This window comes from Ambystoma mexicanum, chromosome 11 (assembly GCF_040938575.1).
Source record: "Ambystoma mexicanum isolate Mex_15411 chromosome 11, UKY_AmexF1_1, whole genome shotgun sequence".
Classification (NCBI taxonomy): Eukaryota; Metazoa; Chordata; class Amphibia; order Caudata; family Ambystomatidae; genus Ambystoma; species Ambystoma mexicanum.
Window position 1 is genome coordinate 1,178,764,688 of NC_090934.1, and position 23,129 is coordinate 1,178,787,816.

General features: G+C 50.2%; 15 non-coding genes across 15 annotated transcripts; all 15 read left to right on the top strand.

Annotated features, from left to right (window-relative positions):
- The first annotated feature begins 359 nt into the window (after positions 1 to 359).
- Positions 360 to 442, top strand: TRNAL-CAG (transfer RNA leucine (anticodon CAG)). Its single transcript has one exon. It is a non-coding gene; the product is annotated as a tRNA-Leu (tRNA).
- A 1,585-nt stretch (positions 443 to 2,027) lies between these two features.
- Positions 2,028 to 2,110, top strand: TRNAL-CAG (transfer RNA leucine (anticodon CAG)). Its single transcript has one exon. It is a non-coding gene; the product is annotated as a tRNA-Leu (tRNA).
- A 2,125-nt stretch (positions 2,111 to 4,235) lies between these two features.
- Positions 4,236 to 4,317, top strand: TRNAL-CAG (transfer RNA leucine (anticodon CAG)). Its single transcript has one exon. It is a non-coding gene; the product is annotated as a tRNA-Leu (tRNA).
- A 1,569-nt stretch (positions 4,318 to 5,886) lies between these two features.
- Positions 5,887 to 5,969, top strand: TRNAL-CAG (transfer RNA leucine (anticodon CAG)). The gene has a single exon. It is a non-coding gene; the product is annotated as a tRNA-Leu (tRNA).
- A 1,020-nt stretch (positions 5,970 to 6,989) lies between these two features.
- Positions 6,990 to 7,072, top strand: TRNAL-CAG (transfer RNA leucine (anticodon CAG)). Its single transcript has one exon. It is a non-coding gene; the product is annotated as a tRNA-Leu (tRNA).
- Positions 7,073 to 8,657: 1,585 nt separating this feature from the next.
- On the top strand, positions 8,658 to 8,740 carry TRNAL-CAG (transfer RNA leucine (anticodon CAG)). The gene has a single exon. It is a non-coding gene; the product is annotated as a tRNA-Leu (tRNA).
- A 1,576-nt stretch (positions 8,741 to 10,316) lies between these two features.
- On the top strand, positions 10,317 to 10,399 carry TRNAL-CAG (transfer RNA leucine (anticodon CAG)). Its single transcript has one exon. It is a non-coding gene; the product is annotated as a tRNA-Leu (tRNA).
- Positions 10,400 to 10,881: 482 nt separating this feature from the next.
- Positions 10,882 to 10,964, top strand: TRNAL-CAG (transfer RNA leucine (anticodon CAG)). The gene has a single exon. It is a non-coding gene; the product is annotated as a tRNA-Leu (tRNA).
- A 1,576-nt stretch (positions 10,965 to 12,540) lies between these two features.
- On the top strand, positions 12,541 to 12,623 carry TRNAL-CAG (transfer RNA leucine (anticodon CAG)). Its single transcript has one exon. It is a non-coding gene; the product is annotated as a tRNA-Leu (tRNA).
- A 482-nt stretch (positions 12,624 to 13,105) lies between these two features.
- TRNAL-CAG (transfer RNA leucine (anticodon CAG)) lies at positions 13,106 to 13,187 on the top strand. Its single transcript has one exon. It is a non-coding gene; the product is annotated as a tRNA-Leu (tRNA).
- A 1,021-nt stretch (positions 13,188 to 14,208) lies between these two features.
- On the top strand, positions 14,209 to 14,291 carry TRNAL-CAG (transfer RNA leucine (anticodon CAG)). The gene has a single exon. It is a non-coding gene; the product is annotated as a tRNA-Leu (tRNA).
- A 4,345-nt stretch (positions 14,292 to 18,636) lies between these two features.
- Positions 18,637 to 18,719, top strand: TRNAL-CAG (transfer RNA leucine (anticodon CAG)). The gene has a single exon. It is a non-coding gene; the product is annotated as a tRNA-Leu (tRNA).
- A 1,020-nt stretch (positions 18,720 to 19,739) lies between these two features.
- On the top strand, positions 19,740 to 19,822 carry TRNAL-CAG (transfer RNA leucine (anticodon CAG)). Its single transcript has one exon. It is a non-coding gene; the product is annotated as a tRNA-Leu (tRNA).
- A 482-nt stretch (positions 19,823 to 20,304) lies between these two features.
- On the top strand, positions 20,305 to 20,386 carry TRNAL-CAG (transfer RNA leucine (anticodon CAG)). The gene has a single exon. It is a non-coding gene; the product is annotated as a tRNA-Leu (tRNA).
- A 1,021-nt stretch (positions 20,387 to 21,407) lies between these two features.
- On the top strand, positions 21,408 to 21,490 carry TRNAL-CAG (transfer RNA leucine (anticodon CAG)). Its single transcript has one exon. It is a non-coding gene; the product is annotated as a tRNA-Leu (tRNA).
- The last annotated feature ends 1,639 nt before the right edge of the window (positions 21,491 to 23,129 follow it).

Consider the following 23,129-nt stretch of genomic DNA (forward strand, 5'->3'; position numbering starts at 1 on the left):
GCCTGAACCTCCTGAAGGGTTGGACACAGTGCATGCTTTTATTTGCATAAACCAGCCCGCCTCCTGCCTTCCTATTTCCTGAGGTGTAGTTGCTTGTGTCTGTTAACAGGTGGCAGGCAGCACCGTTCTGCAGAAACATGAAAGACTCATGTGTGCTTGTGACAAGTAGCTGCTGTACATAGGGATTGAACCCTGCATGTCTGTGCCAGTAGTCGTTGTATGAGTGCTGCCCTGCCTGTGATTATTCTTTTGGGAGGAATTGGGAGACTTTAATGCATTAGGAGAGGATTTTAGGCGGGTGGTCTTTGAGACTTTCCAACATTGCCTCTACACCGCATCTGAGGGGTGCAAATGGCAGAGTCAGGATGGCTGAGTGGTCTAAGGCGCTGCGTTCAGGTCGCAGTCTCCTCTGGAGGCGTGGGTTCGAATCCCACATCTGACATGTCTGTAACAGAATTTTTCTTTTCATTTGATTGTAACATTCCAGGCGTCCTATAACTGCTGGCCAAGGCTTTCTGGAACAGGGAGATGGAGTTGGAGCACGCACTGCAGGCCTCATGGTTGATTTCCAGTGCTTCCTGTATTTCCTCGCTTCTTTTTTGGGAAAGTGAACTCCAGTGAAAAACCATCTTTGGACTGGGCCGGCCTTGTGGACATGCAAACGGGCGCACCGCGACATTTTGCCTTTGGAAAAAATGCATAAAGAACCCAATGTGTTGTCCTTTTAACTGGGCCTAGTGGGAATGAAGTGACATTTTTAAAATGGATGGGGAGGGTGGTGGGTTAGGAGGGGTGGGTGGGATGCGCGAGAGTATATTCCTGGCAGACTGTGGAGACATTTTAGGAAATCCAAGAGGATTTAAGTGTGGTCAAAGACTTGCCAACATAGCCTCTAAGCCGATTCAGGCAAGCACCTAAGGCAGAGTCAGGATGGCCGAGTGGTCTAAGGCACTGATTCAGGTCGCAGTCTCCTCTGGAGGCGTGGGTTGGAATCCCACTTCTGACATGCCTGAAATGGGTTTTTACTTTTCATGTGATTGCATTCCACGCTTCCTATAACTGCCGGCCACGGATTTCTGGAACAGGGAGATGGAGTTGGAGCTTGCTCCACACACTCCCGTCCTCCAGCTAGGTCTGCAGTTCGTCCTGGAATGCTTCACTGCCCTTTTGGCAGGTGTACTACAGTGCTTAAATGAAAAACCGTCTTAGGACTGTGCTAGCTTTGTGGACTTGCAAATGTGCGCAGCGCGGCATTTTGTCTTTGGAAAAAATGCATAAAGAACCCAACGTCTTGTCCTTTTCACTGGGCCTAGTTGGAATGAAGTGACCTATTTGAAATGGAGGTCAGGAGGAAAGTTAGTGTGACATAGTGGGAGGCAGATGGAGGAGTGAGTGGGGGTAAGCGAGAGGTAAAAAGGCAGGCAGAGGAGTGAACACAGTTCTTCCTCCTCGCCCTCTGCCCAACCAACCACCTGCCTGCCCAAACGGCCACGAACGGCCATTGTATATAGGCTTTGCTGGCAGAACTCTTTAGCCCTGTCATTTAGAGTGGGTCCTGTGCAGGAGTACAGGGAGATCAGGCCGGCCCATACACAGTCCTTTCAGCCTAAACAGGCTCCCCTGGACTAGTGCCCAACCTCTTGTGACCAAGAAGGCTCTAGCACACTGCCTGAACCTCCTGAAGGGTTGGACACAGTGCATGCTTTTATTTGCATAAACCAGCCCGCCTCCTGCCTTCCTATTTCCTGAGGTGTAGTTGCTTGTGTCTGTTAACAGGTGGCAGGCAGCACCGTTCTGCAGAAACATGAAAGACTCATGTGTGCTTGTGACAAGTAGCTGCTGTACATAGTGGATTGAACCCTGCACGTCTGTGCCAGTAGTCGTTGTATGAGTGCTGCCCTGCCTGTGATTATTCTTTTGGGAGGAATTGGGAGACTTTAATGCATTAGGAGAGGATTTTAGGCGGGTGGTCTTTGAGACTTTCCAACATTGCCTCTAAGCCGCATCTGAGGGGTGCAAATGGCAGAGTCAGGATGGCCGAGTGGTCTAAGGCGCTGCAATCAGGTCGCAGTCTTCTCTGGAGGCGTGGGTTCGAATCCCACTTCTGACATGTCTGTAACAGAATTTTTCTTTTCATTTGATTGTAACATTCCAGGCGTCCTATAACTGCTGGCCAAGGCTTTCTGGAACAGGGAGATGGAGTTGGAGCACGCACTGCAGGCCTCATGGTTGATTTCCAGTGCTTCCTGTATTTCCTCGCTTCTTTTTTGGGAAAGTGAACTCCAGTGAAAAACCATCTTTGGACTGGGCCGGCCTTGTGGACATGCAAACGGGCGCACCGCGACATTTTGCCTTTGGAAAAAATGCATAAAGAACCCAATGTGTTGTCCTTTTAACTGGGCCTAGTGGGAATGAAGTGACATTTTTAAAATGGATGGGGAGGGTGGTGGGTTAGGAGGGGTGGGTGGGATGCGCGAGAGTATATTCCTGGCAGACTGTGGAGACATTTTAGGAAATCCAAGAGGATTTAAGTGTGGTCAAAGACTTGCCAACATAGCCTCTAAGCCGATTCAGGCAAGCACCTAAGGCAGAGTCAGGATGGCCGAGTGGTCTAAGGCGCTGCGCAGTCTCCTCTGGAGGCGTGGGTTCGAATCCCACTTCTGGCATGCCTGAAACGGGTTTTTACTTTTCATGTGATTGCATTCCACGCTTCCTATAACTGCCGGCCACGGATTTCTGGAACAGGGAGATGGAGTTGGAGCTTGCTCCACACACTCCCGTCCTCCAGCTAGGTCTGCAGTTCGTCCTGGAATGCTTCACTGCCCTTTTGGCAGGTGTACTACAGTGCTTAAATGAAAAACCGTCTTAGGACTGTGCTAGCTTTGTGGACTTGCAAATGGGCGCAGCGCGGCATTTTGTCTTTGGAAAAAATGCATAAAGAACCCAACGTCTTGTCCTTTTCACTGGGCCTAGTTGGAATGAAGTGACCTATTTGAAATGGAGGTCAGGAGGAAAGTTAGTGTGACATAGTGGGAGGCAGATGGAGGAGTGAGTGGGGGGAAGCGAGAGGTAAAAAGGCAGGCAGAGGAGTGAACACAGTTCTTCCTCCTCGCCCTCTGCCCAACCAACCACCTGCCTGCCCAAACGGCCACGAACGGCCATTGTATATAGGCTTTGCTGGCAGAACTCTTTAGCCCTGTCATTTCGAGTGAGTCCTGTGCAGGAGTACAGGGAGATCAGGCCGGCCCATACACAGTCCTTTCAGCCTAAACAGGCTCCCCTGGACTAGTGCCCAACCTCTTGTGACCAAGAAGGCTCTAGCACACTGCCTGAACCTCCTGAAGGGTTGGACACAGTGCATGCTTTTATTTACATAAACCAGCCCACCTCCTGCCTTCCTATTTCCTGAGGTGTAGTTGCTTGTGTCTGTTAACAGGTGGCAGGCAGCACCGTTCTGCAGAAACATGAAAGACTCATGTGTGCTTGTGACAAGTAGCTGCTGTACATAGGGATTGAACCCTGCACGTCTGTGCCAGTAGTCGTTGTATGAGTGCTGCCCTGCCTGTGATTATTCTTTTGGGAGGAATTGGGAGACTTTAATGCATTAGGAGAGGATTTTAGGCGGGTGGTCTTTGAGACTTTCCAACATTGCCTCTAAGCCGCATCTGAGGGGTGCAAATGGCAGAGTCAGGATGGCCGAGTGGTCTAAGGCAGTCTCCTCTGGAGTTGTGGGTTCGAATCCCACTTCTGACATGTCTGTAATAGAATTTTTCTTTTCATTTGATTGTAACATTCCAGGCGTCCTATAACTGCTGGCCAAGGCTTTCTGGAACAGGGAGATGGAGTTGTAGCACGCACTGCAGGCCTCATGGTTGATTTCCAGTGCTTCCTGTATTTCTTCGCTTCTTTTTTGGGAAAGTGAACTCCAGTGAAAAACCATCTTTGGACTGGGCCGGCCTTGTGGACATGCAAACGGGCGCACCGCGACATTTTGCCTTTGGAAAAAATGCATAAAGAACCCAATGTGTTGTCCTTTTAACTGGGCCTAGTGGGAATGAAGTGACATTTTTAAAATGGATGGGGAGGGTGGTGGGTTAGGAGGGGTGGGTGGGATGCGCGAGAGTATTTTCCTGGCAGACTGTGGAGACATTTTAGGAAATCCAAGAGGATTTAAGTGTGGTCAAAGACTTTCCAACATAGCCTCTAAGCCGATTCAGGCAAGCACCTAAGGCAGAGTCAGGATGGCTGAGTGGTCTAAGGCACTGGTTCAGGTCGCAGTCTCCTCTGGAGGCGTGGGTTCGAATCCCACTTCTGACATGCCTGAAATGGGTTTTTACTTTTCATGTGATTGCATTCCACGCTTCCTATAACTGCCGGCCACGGATTTCTGGAACAGGGAGATGGAGTTGGAGCTTGCTCCACACACTCCCGTCCTCCAGCTAGGTCTGCAGTTCGTCCTGGAATGCTTCACTGCCCTTTTGGCAGGTGTACTACAGTGCTTAAATGAAAAACCGTCTTAGGACTGTGCTAGCTTTGTGGACTTGCAAATGGGCGCAGCGCGGCATTTTGTCTTTGGAAAAAATGCATAAAGAACCCAACGTCTTGTCCTTTTCACTGGGCCTAGTTGGAATGAAGTGACCTATTTGAAATGGAGGTCAGGAGGAAAGTTAGTGTGACATAGTGGGAGGCAGAAGGAGGAGTGAGTGGGGGGAAGCGGAAGGTAAAAAGGCAGGCAGAGGAGTGAACACAGTTCTTCCTCCTCGCCCTCTGCCCAACCAACCACCTGCCTGCCCCAACGGCCACGAACGGCCATTGTATATAGGTTTTGCTGGCAGAACTCTTTAGCCCTGTCATTTAGAGTGAGTCCTGTGCAGGAGTACAGGGAGATCAGGCCGGCCCATACACAGTCCTTTCAGCCTAAACAGGCTCCCCGGGACTAGTGCCCAACCTCTTGTGACCAAGAAGGCTATAGCACACTGCCTGAACCTCCTGAAGGGTTGGACACAGTGCATGCTTTTATTTGCATAAACCAGCCCGCCTCCTGCCTTCCTATTTCCTGAGGTGTAGTTGCTTGTGTCTGTTAACAGGTGGCAGGCAGCACCGTTCTGCAGAAACATGAAAGACTCATGTGTGCTTGTGACAAGTAGCTGCTGTACATAGGGATTGAACCCTGCACGTCTGTGCCAGTAGTCGTTGTATGAGTGCTGCCCTGCCTGTGATTATTCTTTTGGGAGGAATTGGGAGACTTTAATCCAATAGGTGAGGATTTTAGGCGGGTGGTCTTTGAGACTTTCCAACATTGCCTCTAAGCCGCATCTGAGGGGTGCAAATGGCAGAGTCAGGATGGCCGAGTGGTCTAAGGCAGTCTCCTCTGGAGGCGTGGGTTCGAATCCCACTTCTGACATGTCTGTAACAGAATTTTTCTTTTCATTTGATTGTAACATTCCAGGCATCCTATAACTGCTGGCCAAGGCTTTCTGGAACAGGGAGATGGAGTTGGAGCACGCACTGCAGGCCTCATGGTTGATTTCCAGTGCTTCCTGTATTTCCTCGCTTCTTTTTTGGGAAAGTGAACTCCAGTGAAAAACCATCTTTGGACTGGGCCGGACTTGTGGACATGCAAACGGGCGCACCGCGACATTTTGCCTTTGGAAAAAATGCATAAAGAACCCAATGTGTTGTCCTTTTAACTGGGCCTAGTGGGAATGAAGTGACATTTTTAAAATGGATGGGGAGGGTGGTGGGTTAGGAGGGGTGGGTGGGATGCGCGAGAGTATATTCCTGGCAGACTGTGGAGACATTTTAGGAAATCCAAGAGGATTTAAGTGTGGTCAAAGACTTGCCAACATAGCCTCTAAGCCGATTCAGGCGAGCGCCTAAGGCAGAGTCAGGATGGCCGAGTGGTCTAAGGCGCTGCGTTCAGGTCGCAGTCTCCTCTGGAGGCGTGGGTTCAAATCCCACTTCTGACATGCCTGAAACGGGTTTTTACTTTTCATGTGATTGCATTCCACGCTTCCTATAACTGCCGGCCACGGATTTCTGGAACAGGGAGATGGAGTTGGAGCTTGCTCCACACACTCCCGTCCTCCAGCTAGGTCTGCAGTTCGTCCTGGAATGCTTCATTGCCCTTTTGGCAGGTGTTCTAGAGTGCTTAAATGAAAAACCGTTTTAGGACTGTGCTAGCTTTGTGGACTTGCAAATGGGCGTAGCGCGGCATTTTGTCTTTGGAAAAAATGCATAAAGAACCCAACGTCTTGTCCTTTTCACTGGGCCTAGTTGGAAGGAAGTGACCTATTTGAAATGGAGGTGAGGAGGAAAGTTAGTGTGACATAGTGGGAGGCAGATGGAGGAGTGAGTGGGGGGAAGCGAGAGGTAAAAAGGCAGGCAGAGGAGTGAACACAGTTCTTCCTCCTCGCCCTCTGCCCAACCAACCACCTGCCTGCCCAAACGGCCACGAACGGCCATTGTATATAGGCTTTGCTGGCAGAACTCTTTAGCCCTGTCATTTAGAGTGAGTCCTGTGCAGGAGTACAGGGAGATCAGGCCGGCCCATACACAGTCCTTTCAGCCTAAACAGGCTCCCCTGGACTAGTGCCCAACCTCTTGTGACCAAGAAGGCTCTAGCACACTGCCTGAACCTCCTGAAGGGTTGGACACAGTGCATGCTTTTATTTGCATAAACCAGCCCGCCTCCTGCCTTCCTATTTCCTGAGGTGTAGTTGCTTGTGTCTGTTAACAGGTGGCAGGCAGCACCGTTCTGCAGAAACATGAAAGACTCATGTGTGCTTGTGACAAGTAGCTGCTGTACATAGGGATTGAACCCTGCACGTCTGTGCCAGTAGTCGTTGTATGAGTGCTGCCCTGCCTGTGATTATTCTTTTGGGAGGAATTGGGAGACTTTAATGCATTAGGAGAGGATTTTAGGCGGGTGGTCTTTGAGACTTTCCAACATTGCCTCTACACCGCATCTGAGGGGTGCAAATGGTAGAGTCAGGATGGCTGAGTGGTCTAAGGCGCTGCGTTCAGGTCGCAGTCTCCTCTGGAGGCGTGGGTTCGAATCCCACATCTGACATGTCTGTAACAGAATTTTTCTTTTCATTTGATTGTAACATTCCAGGCGTCCTATAACTGCTGGCCAAGGCTTTCTGGAACAGGGAGATGGAGTTGGAGCACGCACTGCAGGCCTCATGGTTGATTTCCAGTGCTTCCTGTATTTCCTCGCTTCTTTTTTGGGAAAGTGAACTCCAGTGAAAAACCATCTTTGGACTGGGCCGGCCTTGTGGACATGCAAACGGGCGCACCGCGACATTTTGCCTTTGGAAAAAATGCATAAAGAACCCAATGTGTTGTCCTTTTAACTGGGCCTAGTGGGAATGAAGTGACATTTTTAAAATGGATGGGGAGGGTGGTGGGTTAGGAGGGGTGGGTGGGATGCGCGAGAGTATATTCCTGGCAGACTGTGGAGACATTTTAGGAAATCCAAGAGGATTTAAGTGTGGTCAAAGACTTGCCAACATAGCCTCTAAGCCGATTCAGGCAAGCACCTAAGGCAGAGTCAGGATGGCCGAGTGGTCTAAGGCACTGATTCAGGTCGCAGTCTCCTCTGGAGGCGTGGGTTGGAATCCCACTTCTGACATGCCTGAAATGGGTTTTTACTTTTCATGTGATTGCATTCCACGCTTCCTATAACTGCCGGCCACGGATTTCTGGAACAGGGAGATGGAGTTGGAGCTTGCTCCACACACTCCCGTCCTCCAGCTAGGTCTGCAGTTCGTCCTGGAATGCTTCACTGCCCTTTTGGCAGGTGTACTACAGTGCTTAAATGAAAAACCGTCTTAGGACTGTGCTAGCTTTGTGGACTTGCAAATGTGCGCAGCGCGGCATTTTGTCTTTGGAAAAAATGCATAAAGAACCCAACGTCTTGTCCTTTTCACTGGGCCTAGTTGGAATGAAGTGACCTATTTGAAATGGAGGTCAGGAGGAAAGTTAGTGTGACATAGTGGGAGGCAGATGGAGGAGTGAGTGGGGGTAAGCGAGAGGTAAAAAGGCAGGCAGAGGAGTGAACACAGTTCTTCCTCCTCGCCCTCTGCCCAACCAACCACCTGCCTGCCCAAACGGCCACGAACGGCCATTGTATATAGGCTTTGCTGGCAGAACTCTTTAGCCCTGTCATTTAGAGTGGGTCCTGTGCAGGAGTACAGGGAGATCAGGCCGGCCCATACACAGTCCTTTCAGCCTAAACAGGCTCCCCTGGACTAGTGCCCAACCTCTTGTGACCAAGAAGGCTCTAGCACACTGCCTGAACCTCCTGAAGGGTTGGACACAGTGCATGCTTTTATTTGCATAAACCAGCCCGCCTCCTGCCTTCCTATTTCCTGAGGTGTAGTTGCTTGTGTCTGTTAACAGGTGGCAGGCAGCACCGTTCTGCAGAAACATGAAAGACTCATGTGTGCTTGTGACAAGTAGCTGCTGTACATAGTGGATTGAACCCTGCACGTCTGTGCCAGTAGTCGTTGTATGAGTGCTGCCCTGCCTGTGATTATTCTTTTGGGAGGAATTGGGAGACTTTAATGCATTAGGAGAGGATTTTAGGCGGGTGGTCTTTGAGACTTTCCAACATTGCCTCTAAGCCGCATCTGAGGGGTGCAAATGGCAGAGTCAGGATGGCCGAGTGGTCTAAGGCGCTGCGATCAGGTCGCAGTCTTCTCTGGAGGCGTGGGTTCGAATCCCACTTCTGACATGTCTGTAACAGAATTTTTCTTTTCATTTGATTGTAACATTCCAGGCGTCCTATAACTGCTGGCCAAGGCTTTCTGGAACAGGGAGATGGAGTTGGAGCACGCACTGCAGGCCTCATGGTTGATTTCCAGTGCTTCCTGTATTTCCTCGCTTCTTTTTTGGGAAAGTGAACTCCAGTGAAAAACCATCTTTGGACTGGGCCGGCCTTGTGGACATGCAAACGGGCGCACCGCGACATTTTGCCTTTGGAAAAAATGCATAAAGAACCCAATGTGTTGTCCTTTTAACTGGGCCTAGTGGGAATGAAGTGACATTTTTAAAATGGATGGGGAGGGTGGTGGGTTAGGAGGGGTGGGTGGGATGCGCGAGAGTATATTCCTGGCAGACTGTGGAGACATTTTAGGAAATCCAAGAGGATTTAAGTGTGGTCAAAGACTTGCCAACATAGCCTCTAAGCCGATTCAGGCGAGCACCTAAGGCAGAGTCAGGATGGCCGAGTGGTCTAAGGCGCTGCGCAGTCTCCTCTGGAGGCGTGGGTTCGAATCCCACTTCTGGCATGCCTGAAACGGGTTTTTACTTTTCATGTGATTGCATTCCACGCTTCCTATAACTGCCGGCCACGGATTTCTGGAACAGGGAGATGGAGTTGGAGCTTGCTCCACACACTCCCGTCCTCCAGCTAGGTCTGCAGTTCGTCCTGGAATGCTTCACTGCCCTTTTGGCAGGTGTACTACAGTGCTTAAATGAAAAACCGTCTTAGGACTGTGCTAGCTTTGTGGACTTGCAAATGGGCGCAGCGCGGCATTTTGTCTTTGGAAAAAATGCATAAAGAACCCAACGTCTTGTCCTTTTCACTGGGCCTAGTTGGAATGAAGTGACCTATTTGAAATGGAGGTCAGGAGGAAAGTTAGTGTGACATAGTGGGAGGCAGATGGAGGAGTGAGTGGGGGTAAGCGAGAGGTAAAAAGGCAGGCAGAGGAGTGAACACAGTTCTTCCTCCTCGCCCTCTGCCCAACCAACCACCTGCCTGCCCAAACGGCCACGAACGGCCATTGTATATAGGCTTTGCTGGCAGAACTCTTTAGCCCTGTCATTTAGAGTGAGTCCTGTGCAGGAGTACAGGGAGATCAGGCCGGCCCATACACAGTCCTTTCAGCCTAAACAGGCTCCCCTGGACTAGTGCCCAACCTCTTGTGACCAAGAAGGCTCTAGCACACTGCCTGAACCTCCTGAAGGGTTGGACACAGTGCATGCTTTTATTTGCATAAACCAGCCCGCCTCCTGCCTTCCTATTTCCTGAGGTGTAGTTGCTTGTGTCTGTTAACAGGTGGCAGGCAGCACCGTTCTGCAGAAACATGAAAGACTCATGTGTGCTTGTGACAAGTAGCTGCTGTACATAGGGATTGAACCCTGCACGTCTGTGCCAGTAGTCGTTGTATGAGTGCTGCCCTGCCTGTGATTATTCTTTTGGGAGGAATTGGGAGACTTTAATGCATTAGGAGAGGATTTTAGGCGGGTGGTCTTTGAGACTTTCCAACATTGCCTCTACACCGCATCTGAGGGGTGCAAATGGCAGAGTCAGGATGGCCGAGTGGTCTAAGGCGCTGCGTTCAGGTCGCAGTCTCCTCTGGAGGCGTGGGTTCGAATCCCACATCTGACATGTCTGTAACAGAATTTTTCTTTTCATTTGATTGTAACATTCCAGGCGTCCTATAACTGCTGGCCAAGGCTTTCTGGAACAGGGAGATGGAGTTGGAGCACGCACTGCAGGCCTCATGGTTGATTTCCAGTGCTTCCTGTATTTCCTCGCTTCTTTTTTGGGAAAGTGAACTCCAGTGAAAAACCATCTTTGGACTGGGCCGGCCTTGTGGACATGCAAACGGGCGCACCGCGACATTTTGCCTTTGGAAAAAATGCATAAAGAACCCAATGTGTTGTCCTTTTAACTGGGCCTAGTGGGAATGAAGTGACATTTTTAAAATGGATGGGGAGGGTGGTGGGTTAGGAGGGGTGGGTGGGATGCGCGAGAGTATATTCCTGGCAGACTGTGGAGACATTTTAGGAAATCCAAGAGGATTTAAGTGTGGTCAAAGACTTGCCAACATAGCCTCTAAGCCGATTCAGGCAAGCACCTAAGGCAGAGTCAGGATGGCCGAGTGGTCTAAGGCGCTGCGATCAGGTCGCAGTCTTCTCTGGAGGCGTGGGTTCGAATCCCACTTCTGACATGTCTGTAACAGAATTTTTCTTTTCATTTGATTGTAACATTCCAGGCGTCCTATAACTGCTGGCCAAGGCTTTCTGGAACAGGGAGATGGAGTTGGAGCACGCACTGCAGGCCTCATGGTTGATTTCCAGTGCTTCCTGTATTTCCTCGCTTCTTTTTTGGGAAAGTGAACTCCAGTGAAAAACCATCTTTGGACTGGGCCGGCCTTGTGGACATGCAAACGGGCGCACCGCGACATTTTGCCTTTGGAAAAAATGCATAAAGAACCCAATGTGTTGTCCTTTTAACTGGGACTAGTGGGAATGAAGTGACATTTTTAAAATGGATGGGGAGGGTGGTGGGTTAGGAGGGGTGGGTGGGATGCGCGAGAGTATATTCCTGGCAGACTGTGGAGACATTTTAGGAAATCCAAGAGGATTTAAGTGTGGTCAAAGACTTGCCAACATAGCCTCTAAGCCGATTCAGGCGAGCACCTAAGGCAGAGTCAGGATGGCCGAGTGGTCTAAGGCGCTGCGCAGTCTCCTCTGGAGGCGTGGGTTCGAATCCCACTTCTGGCATGCCTGAAACGGGTTTTTACTTTTCATGTGATTGCATTCCACGCTTCCTATAACTGCCGGCCACGGATTTCTGGAACAGGGAGATGGAGTTGGAGCTTGCTCCACACACTCCCGTCCTCCAGCTAGGTCTGCAGTTCGTCCTGGAATGCTTCACTGCCCTTTTGGCAGGTGTACTACAGTGCTTAAATGAAAAACCGTCTTAGGACTGTGCTAGCTTTGTGGACTTGCAAATGGGCGCAGCGCGGCATTTTGTCTTTGGAAAAAATGCATAAAGAACCCAACGTCTTGTCCTTTTCACTGGGCCTAGTTGGAATGAAGTGACCTATTTGAAATGGAGGTCAGGAGGAAAGTTAGTGTGACATAGTGGGAGGCAGATGGAGGAGTGAGTGGGGGTAAGCGAGAGGTAAAAAGGCAGGCAGAGGAGTGAACACAGTTCTTCCTCCTCGCCCTCTGCCCAACCAACCACCTGCCTGCCCAAACGGCCACGAACGGCCATTGTATATAGGCTTTGCTGGCAGAACTCTTTAGCCCTGTCATTTAGAGTGAGTCCTGTGCAGGAGTACAGGGAGATCAGGCCGGCCCATACACAGTCCTTTCAGCCTAAACAGGCTCCCCTGGACTAGTGCCCAACCTCTTGTGACCAAGAAGGCTCTAGCACACTGCCTGAACCTCCTGAAGGGTTGGACACAGTGCATGCTTTTATTTGCATAAACCAGCCCGCCTCCTGCCTTCCTATTTCCTGAGGTGTAGTTGCTTGTGTCTGTTAACAGGTGGCAGGCAGCACCGTTCTGCAGAAACATGAAAGACTCATGTGTGCTTGTGACAAGTAGCTGCTGTACATAGGGATTGAACCCTGCACGTCTGTGCCAGTAGTCGTTGTATGAGTGCTGCCCTGCCTGTGATTATTCTTTTGGGAGGAATTGGGAGACTTTAATGCATTAGGAGAGGATTTTAGGCGGGTGGTCTTTGAGACTTTCCAACATTGCCTCTACACCGCATCTGAGGGGTGCAAATGGCAGAGTCAGGATGGCCGAGTGGTCTAAGGCGCTGCGTTCAGGTCGCAGTCTCCTCTGGAGGCGTGGGTTCGAATCCCACATCTGACATGTCTGTAACAGAATTTTTCTTTTCATTTGATTGTAACATTCCAGGCGTCCTATAACTGCTGGCCAAGGCTTTCTGGAACAGGGAGATGGAGTTGGAGCACGCACTGCAGGCCTCATGGTTGATTTCCAGTGCTTCCTGTATTTCCTCGCTTCTTTTTTGGGAAAGTGAACTCCAGTGAAAAACCATCTTTGGACTGGGCCGGCCTTGTGGACATGCAAACGGGCGCACCGCGACATTTTGCCTTTGGAAAAAATGCATAAAGAACCCAATGTGTTGTCCTTTTAACTGGGCCTAGTGGGAATGAAGTGACATTTTTAAAATGGATGGGGAGGGTGGTGGGTTAGGAGGGGTGGGTGGGATGCGCGAGAGTATATTCCTGGCAGACTGTGGAGACATTTTAGGAAATCCAAGAGGATTTAAGTGTGGTCAAAGACTTGCCAACATAGCCTCTAAGCCGATTCAGGCAAGCACCTAAGGCAGAGTCAGGATGGCCGAGTGGTCTAAGGCACTGGTTCAGGTCGCAGTCTCCTCTGGAGGCGTGGGTTGGAATCCCACTTCTGACATGCCTGAAATGGGTTTTTACTTTTCATGTGATTGCATTCCACGCTTCCTATAACTGCCGGCCACGGATTTCTGGAACAGGGAGATGGAGTTGGAGCTTGCTCCACACACTCCCGTCCTCCAGCTAGGTCTGCAGTTCGTCCTGGAATGCTTCACTGCCCTTTTGGCAGGTGTACTACAGTGCTTAAATGAAAAACCGTCTTAGGACTGTGCTAGCTTTGTGGACTTGCAAATGTGCGCAGCGCGGCATTTTGTCTTTGGAAAAAATGCATAAAGAACCCAACGTCTTGTCCTTTTCACTGGGCCTAGTTGGAATGAAGTGACCTATTTGAAATGGAGGTCAGGAGGAAAGTTAGTGTGACATAGTGGGAGGCAGATGGAGGAGTGAGTGGGGGTAAGCGAGAGGTAAAAAGGCAGGCAGAGGAGTGAACACAGTTCTTCCTCCTCGCCCTCTGCCCAACCAACCACCTGCCTGCCCAAACGGCCACGAACGGCCATTGTATATAGGCTTTGCTGGCAGAACTCTTTAGCCCTGTCATTTAGAGTGGGTCCTGTGCAGGAGTACAGGGAGATCAGGCCGGCCCATACACAGTCCTTTCAGCCTAAACAGGCTCCCCTGGACTAGTGCCCAACCTCTTGTGACCAAGAAGGCTCTAGCACACTGCCTGAACCTCCTGAAGGGTTGGACACAGTGCATGCTTTTATTTGCATAAACCAGCCCGCCTCCTGCCTTCCTATTTCCTGAGGTGTAGTTGCTTGTGTCTGTTAACAGGTGGCAGGCAGCACCGTTCTGCAGAAACATGAAAGACTCATGTGTGCTTGTGACAAGTAGCTGCTGTACATAGTGGATTGAACCCTGCACGTCTGTGCCAGTAGTCGTTGTATGAGTGCTGCCCTGCCTGTGATTATTCTTTTGGGAGGAATTGGGAGACTTTAATGCATTAGGAGAGGATTTTAGGCGGGTGGTCTTTGAGACTTTCCAACATTGCCTCTAAGCCGCATCTGAGGGGTGCAAATGGCAGAGTCAGGATGGCCGAGTGGTCTAAGGTGCTGCGATCAGGTCGCAGTCTTCTCTGGAGGCGTGGGTTCGAATCCCACTTCTGACATGTCTGTAACAGAATTTTTCTTTTCATTTGATTGTAACATTCCAGGCGTCCTATAACTGCTGGCCAAGGCTTTCTGGAACAGGGAGATGGAGTTGGAGCACGCACTGCAGGCCTCATGGTTGATTTCCAGTGCTTCCTGTATTTCCTTGCTTCTTTTTTGGGAAAGTGAACTCCAGTGAAAAACCATCTTTGGACTGGGCCGGCCTTGTGGACATGCAAACGGGCACACCGCGACATTTTGCCTTTGGAAAAAATGCATAAAGAACCCAATGTGTTGTCCTTTTAACTGGGCCTAGTGGGAATGAAGTGACATTTTTAAAATGGATGGGGAGGGTGGTGGGTTAGGAGGGGTGGGTGGGATGCGCGAGAGTATATTCCTGGCAGACTGTGGAGACATTTTAGGAAATCCAAGAGGATTTAAGTGTGGTCAAAGACTTGCCAACATAGCCTCTAAGCCGATTCGGGCAAGCACCTAAGGCAGAGGCAGGATGGCCGAGTGGTCTAAGACACTGGTTCAGGTCGCAGTCTCCTCTGGAGACGTGGGTTCGAATCCCACTTCTGACATGCCTGAAATGGGTTTTTACTTTTCATGTGATTGCATTCCACGCTTCCTATAACTGCCGGCCACGGATTTCTGAAACAGGGAGATGGAGTTGGAGCTTGCTCCAAACACTCCAGTCCTCCAGCTAGGTCTGCAGTTCGTCCTGGAATGCTTCACTGCTCTTTTGGCAGGTGTACTACAGTGCTTAAATGAAAAACCGTCTTAGGACTCTGCTAGCTTTGTGGACTTGCAAATGTGCGCAGCGCGGCATTTTGTCTTTGGAAAAAATGCATAAAGAACCCAATGTGTTGTCCTTTTAACTGGGCCTAGTGGGAATGAAGTGACATTTTTAAAATGGATGGGGAGGGTGGTGGGTTAGGAGGGGTGGGTGGGATGCGCGAGAGTATATCCCTGGCAGACTGTAGAGACATTTTAGGAAATCCAAGAGGATTTAAGTGTGGTCAAAGACTTGCCAACATAGCCTCTAAGCCGATTCAGGTGAGCGCCATGGCCGAGTGGTCTAAGGCGCTGCGTTCAGGTCACAGTCTCCTCTGGAGGCGTGGGTTCAAATCCCACTTCTGACATGCCTGAAACGGGTTTTTACTTTTCATGTGATTGCATTCCACGCTTCCTATAACTGCCGGCCACGGATTTCTGGAACAGGGAGATGGAGTTGGAGCTTGCTCCACACACTCCCGTCCTCCAGCTAGGTCTGCAGTTCGTCCTGGAATGCTTCACTGCCCTTTTGGCAGGTGTACTACAGTGCTTAAATGAAAAACCGTCTTAGGACTGTGCTAGCTTTGTGGACTTGCAAATGGGCGCAGCGCGGCATTTTGTCTTTGGAAAAAATGCATAAAGAACCCAACGTCTTGTCCTTTTCACTGGGCCTAGTTGGAATGAAGTGACCTATTTGAAATGGAGGTCAGGAGGAAAGTTAGTGTGACATAGTGGGAGGCAGATGGAGGAGTGAGTGGGGGGAAGCGAGAGGTAAAAAGGCAGGCAGAGGAGTGAACACAGTTCTTCCTCCTCGCCCTCTGCCCAACCAACCACCTGCCTGCCCAAACGGCCACGAACGGCCATTGTATATAGGCTTTGCTGGCAGAACTCTTTAGCCCTGTCATTTCGAGTGAGTCCTGTGCAGGAGTACAGGGAGATCAGGCCGGCCCATACACAGTCCTTTCAGCCTAAACAGGCTCCCCTGGACTAGTGCCCAACCTCTTGTGACCAAGAAGGCTCTAGCACACTGCCTGAACCTCCTGAAGGGTTGGACACAGTGCATGCTTTTATTTGCATAAACCAGCCCACCTCCTGCCTTCCTATTTCCTGAGGTGTAGTTGCTTGTGTCTGTTAACAGGTGGCAGGCAGCACCGTTCTGCAGAAACATGAAAGACTCATGTGTGCTTGTGACAAGTAGCTGCTGTACATAGGGATTGAACCCTGCACGTCTGTGCCAGTAGTCGTTGTATGAGTGCTGCCCTGCCTGTGATTATTCTTTTGGGAGGAATTGGGAGACTTTAATGCATTAGGAGAGGATTTTAGGCGGGTGGTCTTTGAGACTTTCCAACATTGCCTCTAAGCCGCATCTGAGGGGTGCAAATGGCAGAGTCAGGATGGCCGAGTGGTCTAAGGCAGTCTCCTCTGGAGTTGTGGGTTCGAATCCCACTTCTGACATGTCTGTAATAGAATTTTTCTTTTCATTTGATTGTAACATTCCAGGCGTCCTATAACTGCTGGCCAAGGCTTTCTGGAACAGGGAGATGGAGTTGTAGCACGCACTGCAGGCCTCATGGTTGATTTCCAGTGCTTCCTGTATTTCTTCGCTTCTTTTTTGGGAAAGTGAACTCCAGTGAAAAACCATCTTTGGACTGGGCCGGCCTTGTGGACATGCAAACGGGCGCACCGCGACATTTTGCCTTTGGAAAAAATGCATAAAGAACCCAATGTGTTGTCCTTTTAACTGGGCCTAGTGGGAATGAAGTGACATTTTTAAAATGGATGGGGAGGGTGGTGGGTTAGGAGGGGTGGGTGGGATGCGCGAGAGTATTTTCCTGGCAGACTGTGGAGACATTTTAGGAAATCCAAGAGGATTTAAGTGTGGTCAAAGACTTTCCAACATAGCCTCTAAACCGATTCAGGCAAGCACCTAAGGCAGAGTCAGGATGGCTGAGTGGTCTAAGGCACTGGTTCAGTTCGCAGTCTCCTCTGGACGCGTGGGTTCGAATCCCACTTCTGACATGCCTGAAATGGGTTTTTACTTTTCATGTGATTGCATTCCACGCTTCCTATAACTGCCGGCCACGGATTTCTGGAACAGGGAGATGGAGTTGGAGCTTGCTCCACACACTCCCGTCCTCCAGCTAGGTCTGCAGTTCGTCCTGGAATGCTTCACTGCCCTTTTGGCAGGTGTACTACAGTGCTTAAATGAAAAACCGTCTTAGGACTGTGCTAGCTTTGTGGACTTGCAAATGGGCGCAGCGCGGCATTTTGTCTTTGGAAAAAATGCATAAAGAACCCAACGTCTTGTCCTTTTCACTGGGCCTAGTTGGAATGAAGTGACCTATTTGAAATGGAGGTCAGGAGGAAAGTTAGTGTGACATAGTGGGAGGCAGAAGGAGGAGTGAGTGGGGGGAAGCGGAAGGTAAAAAGGCAGGCAGAGGAGTGAACACAGTTCTTCCTCCTCGCCCTCTGCCCAACCAACCACCTGCCTGCCCCAACGGCCACGAACGGCCATTGTATATAGGCTTTGCTGGCAGAACTCTTTAGCCCTGTCATTTAGAGTGAGTCCTGTGCAGGAGTACAGGGAGATCAGGCCGGCCCATACACAGTCCTTTCAGCCTAAACAGGCTCCCCGGGACTAGTGCCCAACCTCTTGTGACCAAGAAGGCTATAGCACACTGCCTGAACCTCCTGAAGGGTTGGACACAGTGCATGCTTTTATTTGCATAAACCAGCCCGCCTCCTGCCTTCCTATTTCCTGAGGTGTAGTTGCTTGTGTCTGTTAACAGGTGGCAGGCAGCACCGTTCTGCAGAAACATGAAAGACTCATGTGTGCTTGTGACAAGTAGCTGCTGTACATAGGGATTGAACCCTGCACGTCTGTGCCAGTAGTCGTTGTATGAGTGCTGCCCTGCCTGTGATTATTCTTTTGGGAGGAATTGGGAGACTTTAATCCAATAGGTGAGGATTTTAGGCGGGTGGTCTTTGAGACTTTCCAACATTGCCTCTAAGCCGCATCTGAGGGGTGCAAATGGCAGAGTCAGGATGGCCGAGTGGTCTAAGGCAGTCTCCTCTGGAGGCGTGGGTTCGAATCCCACTTCTGACATGTCTGTAACAGAATTTTTCTTTTCATTTGATTGTAACATTCCAGGCGTCCTATAACTGCTGGCCAAGGCTTTCTGGAACAGGGAGATGGAGTTGGAGCACGCACTGCAGGCCTCATGGTTGATTTCCAGTGCTTCCTGTATTTCCTCGCTTCTTTTTTGGGAAAGTGAACTCCAGTGAAAAACCATCTTTGGACTGGGCCGGACTTGTGGACATGCAAACGGGCGCACCGCGACATTTTGCCTTTGGAAAAAATGCATAAAGAACCCAATGTGTTGTCCTTTTAACTGGGCCTAGTGGGAATGAAGTGACATTTTTAAAATGGATGGGGAGGGTGGTGGGTTAGGAGGGGTGGGTGGGATGCGCGAGAGTATATTCCTGGCAGACTGTGGAGACATTTTAGGAAATCCAAGAGGATTTAAGTGTGGTCAAAGACTTGCCAACATAGCCTCTAAGCCGATTCAGGCGAGCGCCTAAGGCAGAGTCAGGATGGCCGAGTGGTCTAAGGCGCTGCGTTCAGGTCGCAGTCTCCTCTGGAGGCGTGGGTTCAAATCCCACTTCTGACATGCCTGAAACGGGTTTTTACTTTTCATGTGATTGCATTCCACGCTTCCTATAACTGCCGGCCACGGATTTCTGGAACAGGGAGATGGAGTTGGAGCTTGCTCCACACACTCCCGTCCTCCAGCTAGGTCTGCAGTTCGTCCTGGAAAGCTTCATTGCCCTTTTGGCAGGTGTACTAGAGTGCTTAAATGAAAAACCGTTTTAGGACTGTGCTAGCTTTGTGGACTTGCAAATGGGCGTAGCGCGGCATTTTGTCTTTGGAAAAAATGCATAAAGAACCCAACGTCTTGTCCTTTTCACTGGGCCTAGTTGGAAGGAAGTGACCTATTTGAAATGGAGGTGAGGAGGAAAGTTAGTGTGACATAGTGGGAGGCAGATGGAGGAGTGAGTGGGGGGAAGCGAGAGGTAAAAAGGCAGGCAGAGGAGTGAACACAGTTCTTCCTCCTCGCCCTCTGCCCAACCAACCACCTGCCTGCCCAAACGGCCACGAACGGCCATTGTATATAGGCTTTGCTGGCAGAACTCTTTAGCCCTGTCATTTAGAGTGAGTCCTGTGCAGGAGTACAGGGAGATCAGGCCGGCCCATACACAGTCCTTTCAGCCTAAACAGGCTCCCCTGGACTAGTGCCCAACCTCTTGTGACCAAGAAGGCTCTAGCACACTGCCTGAACCTCCTGAAGGGTTGGACACAGTGCATGCTTTTATTTGCATAAACCAGCCCGCCTCCTGCCTTCCTATTTCCTGAGGTGTAGTTGCTTGTGTCTGTTAACAGGTGGCAGGCAGCACCGTTCTGCAGAAACATGAAAGACTCATGTGTGCTTGTGACAAGTAGCTGCTGTACATAGGGATTGAACCCTGCACGTCTGTGCCAGTAGTCGTTGTATGAGTGCTGCCCTGCCTGTGATTATTCTTTTGGGAGGAATTGGGAGACTTTAATGCATTAGGAGAGGATTTTAGGCGGGTGGTCTTTGAGACTTTCCAACATTGCCTCTACACCGCATCTGAGGGGTGCAAATGGCAGAGTCAGGATGGCCGAGTGGTCTAAGGCGCTGCGTTCAGGTCGCAGTCTCCTCTGGAGGCGTGGGTTCGAATCCCACATCTGACATGTCTGTAACAGAATTTTTCTTTTCATTTGATTGTAACATTCCAGGCGTCCTATAACTGCTGGCCAAGGCTTTCTGGAACAGGGAGATGGAGTTGGAGCACGCACTGCAGGCCTCATGGTTGATTTCCAGTGCTTCCTGTATTTCCTCGCTTCTTTTTTGGGAAAGTGAACTCCAGTGAAAAACCATCTTTGGACTGGGCCGGCCTTGTGGACATGCAAACGGGCGCACCGCGACATTTTGCCTTTGGAAAAAATGCATAAAGAACCCAATGTGTTGTCCTTTTAACTGGGCCTAGTGGGAATGAAGTGACATTTTTAAAATGGATGGGGAGGGTGGTGGGTTAGGAGGGGTGGGTGGGATGCGCGAGAGTATATTCCTGGCAGACTGTGGAGACATTTTAGGAAATCCAAGAGGATTTAAGTGTGGTCAAAGACTTGCCAACATAGCCTCTAAGCTGATTCAGGCAAGCACCTAAGGCAGAGTCAGGATGGCCGAGTGGTCTAAGGCACTGGTTCAGGTCGCAGTCTCCTCTGGAGGCGTGGGTTGGAATCCCACTTCTGACATGCCTGAAATGGGTTTTTACTTTTCATGTGATTGCATTCCACGCTTCCTATAACTGCCGGCCACGGATTTCTGGAACAGGGAGATGGAGTTGGAGCTTGCTCCACACACTCCCGTCCTCCAGCTAGGTCTGCAGTTCGTCCTGGAATGCTTCACTGCCCTTTTGGCAGGTGTACTACAGTGCTTAAATGAAAAACCGTCTTAGGACTGTGCTAGCTTTGTGGACTTGCAAATGTGCGCAGCGCGGCATTTTGTCTTTGGAAAAAATGCATAAAGAACCCAACGTCTTGTCCTTTTCACTGGGCCTAGTTGGAATGAAGTGACCTATTTGAAATGGAGGTCAGGAGGAAAGTTAGTGTGACATAGTGGGAGGCAGATGGAGGAGTGAGTGGGGGTAAGCGAGAGGTAAAAAGGCAGGCAGAGGAGTGAACACAGTTCTTCCTCCTCGCCCTCTGCCCAACCAACCACCTGCCTGCCCAAACGGCCACGAACGGCCATTGTATATAGGCTTTGCTGGCAGAACTCTTTAGCCCTGTCATTTAGAGTGGGTCCTGTGCAGGAGTACAGGGAGATCAGGCCGGCCCATACACAGTCCTTTCAGCCTAAACAGGCTCCCCTGGACTAGTGCCCAACCTCTTGTGACCAAGAAGGCTCTAGCACACTGCCTGAACCTCCTGAAGGGTTGGACACAGTGCATGCTTTTATTTGCATAAACCAGCCCGCCTCCTGCCTTCCTATTTCCTGAGGTGTAGTTGCTTGTGTCTGTTAACAGGTGGCAGGCAGCACCGTTCTGCAGAAACATGAAAGACTCATGTGTGCTTGTGACAAGTAGCTGCTGTACATAGTGGATTGAACCCTGCACGTCTGTGCCAGTAGTCGTTGTATGAGTGCTGCCCTGCCTGTGATTATTCTTTTGGGAGGAATTGGGAGACTTTAATGCATTAGGAGAGGATTTTAGGCGGGTGGTCTTTGAGACTTTCCAACATTGCCTCTAAGCCGCATCTGAGGGGTGCAAATGGCAGAGTCAGGATGGCCGAGTGGTCTAAGGCGCTGCGATCAGGTCGCAGTCTTCTCTGGAGGCGTGGGTTCGAATCCCACTTCTGACATGTCTGTAACAGAATTTTTCTTTTCATTTGATTGTAACATTCCAGGCGTCCTATAACTGCTGGCCAAGGCTTTTTGGAACAGGGAGATGGAGTTGGAGCACGCACTGCAGGCCTCATGGTTGATTTCCAGTGCTTCCTGTATTTCCTCGCTTCTTTTTTGGGAAAGTGAACTCCAGTGAAAAACCATCTTTGGACTGGGCCGGCCTTGTGGACATGCAAACGGGCGCACCGCGACATTTTGCCTTTGGAAAAAATGCATAAAGAACCCAATGTGTTGTCCTTTTAACTGGGCCTAGTGGGAATGAAGTGACATTTTTAAAATGGATGGGGAGGGTGGTGGGTTAGGAGGGGTGGGTGGGATGCGCGAGAGTATATTCCTGGCAGACTGTGGAGACATTTTAGGAAATCCAAGAGGATTTAAGTGTGGTCAAAGACTTGCCAACATAGCCTCTAAGCCGATTCGGGCAAGCACCTAAGGCAGAGGCAGGATGGCCGAGTGGTCTAAGACACTGGTTCAGGTCGCAGTCTCCTCTGGAGACGTGGGTTCGAATCCCACTTCTGACATGCCTGAAATGGGTTTTTACTTTTCATGTGATTGCATTCCACGCTTCCTATAACTGCCGGCCACGGATTTCTGAAACAGGGAGATGGAGTTGGAGCTTGCTCCAAACACTCCCATCCTCCAGCTAGGTCTGCAGTTCGTCCTGGAATGCTTCACTGCTCTTTTGGCAGGTGTACTACAGTGCTTAAATGAAAAACCGTCTTAGGACTGTGCTAGCTTTGTGGACTTGCAAATGTGCGCAGCGCGGCATTTTGTCTTTGGAAAAAATGCATAAAGAACCCAATGTGTTGTCCTTTTAACTGGGCCTAGTGGGAATGAAGTGACATTTTTAAAATGGATGGGGAGGGTGGTGGGTTAGGAGGGGTGGGTGGGATGCGCGAGACTATATCCCTGGCAGACTGTAGAGACATTTTAGGAAATCCAAGAGGATTTAAGTGTGGTCAAAGACTTGCCAACATAGCCTCTAAACCGATTCAGGTGAGCGCCATGGCCGAGTGGTCTAAGGCGCTGCGTTCAGGTCACAGTCTCCTCTGGAGGCATGGGTTCAAATCCCACTTCTGACATGCCTGAAACGGGTTTTTACTTTTCATGTGATTGCATTCCACGCTTCCTATAACTGCCGGCCACGGATTTCTGGAACAGGGAGATGGAGTTGGAGCTTGCTCCACACACTCCCGTCCTCCAGCTAGGTCTGCAGTTCGTCCTGGAATGCTTCACTGTCCTTTTGGCAGGTGTACTACAGTGCTTAAATGAAAAACCGTCTTAGGACTGTGCTAGCTTTGTGGACTTGCAAATGGGCGCAGCGCGGCATTTTGTCTTTGGAAAAAATGCATAAAGAACCCAACGTCTTGTCCTTTTCACTGGGCCTAGTTGGAATGAAGTGACCTATTTGAAATGGAGGTCAGGAGGAAAGTTAGTGTGACATAGTGGGAGGCAGATGGAGGAGTGAGTGGGGGGAAGCGAGAGGTAAAAAGGCAGGCAGAGGAGTGAACACAGTTCTTCCTCCTCGCCCTCTGCCCAACCAACCACCTGCCTGCCCAAACGGCCACAAACGGCCATTGTATATAGGCTTTGCTG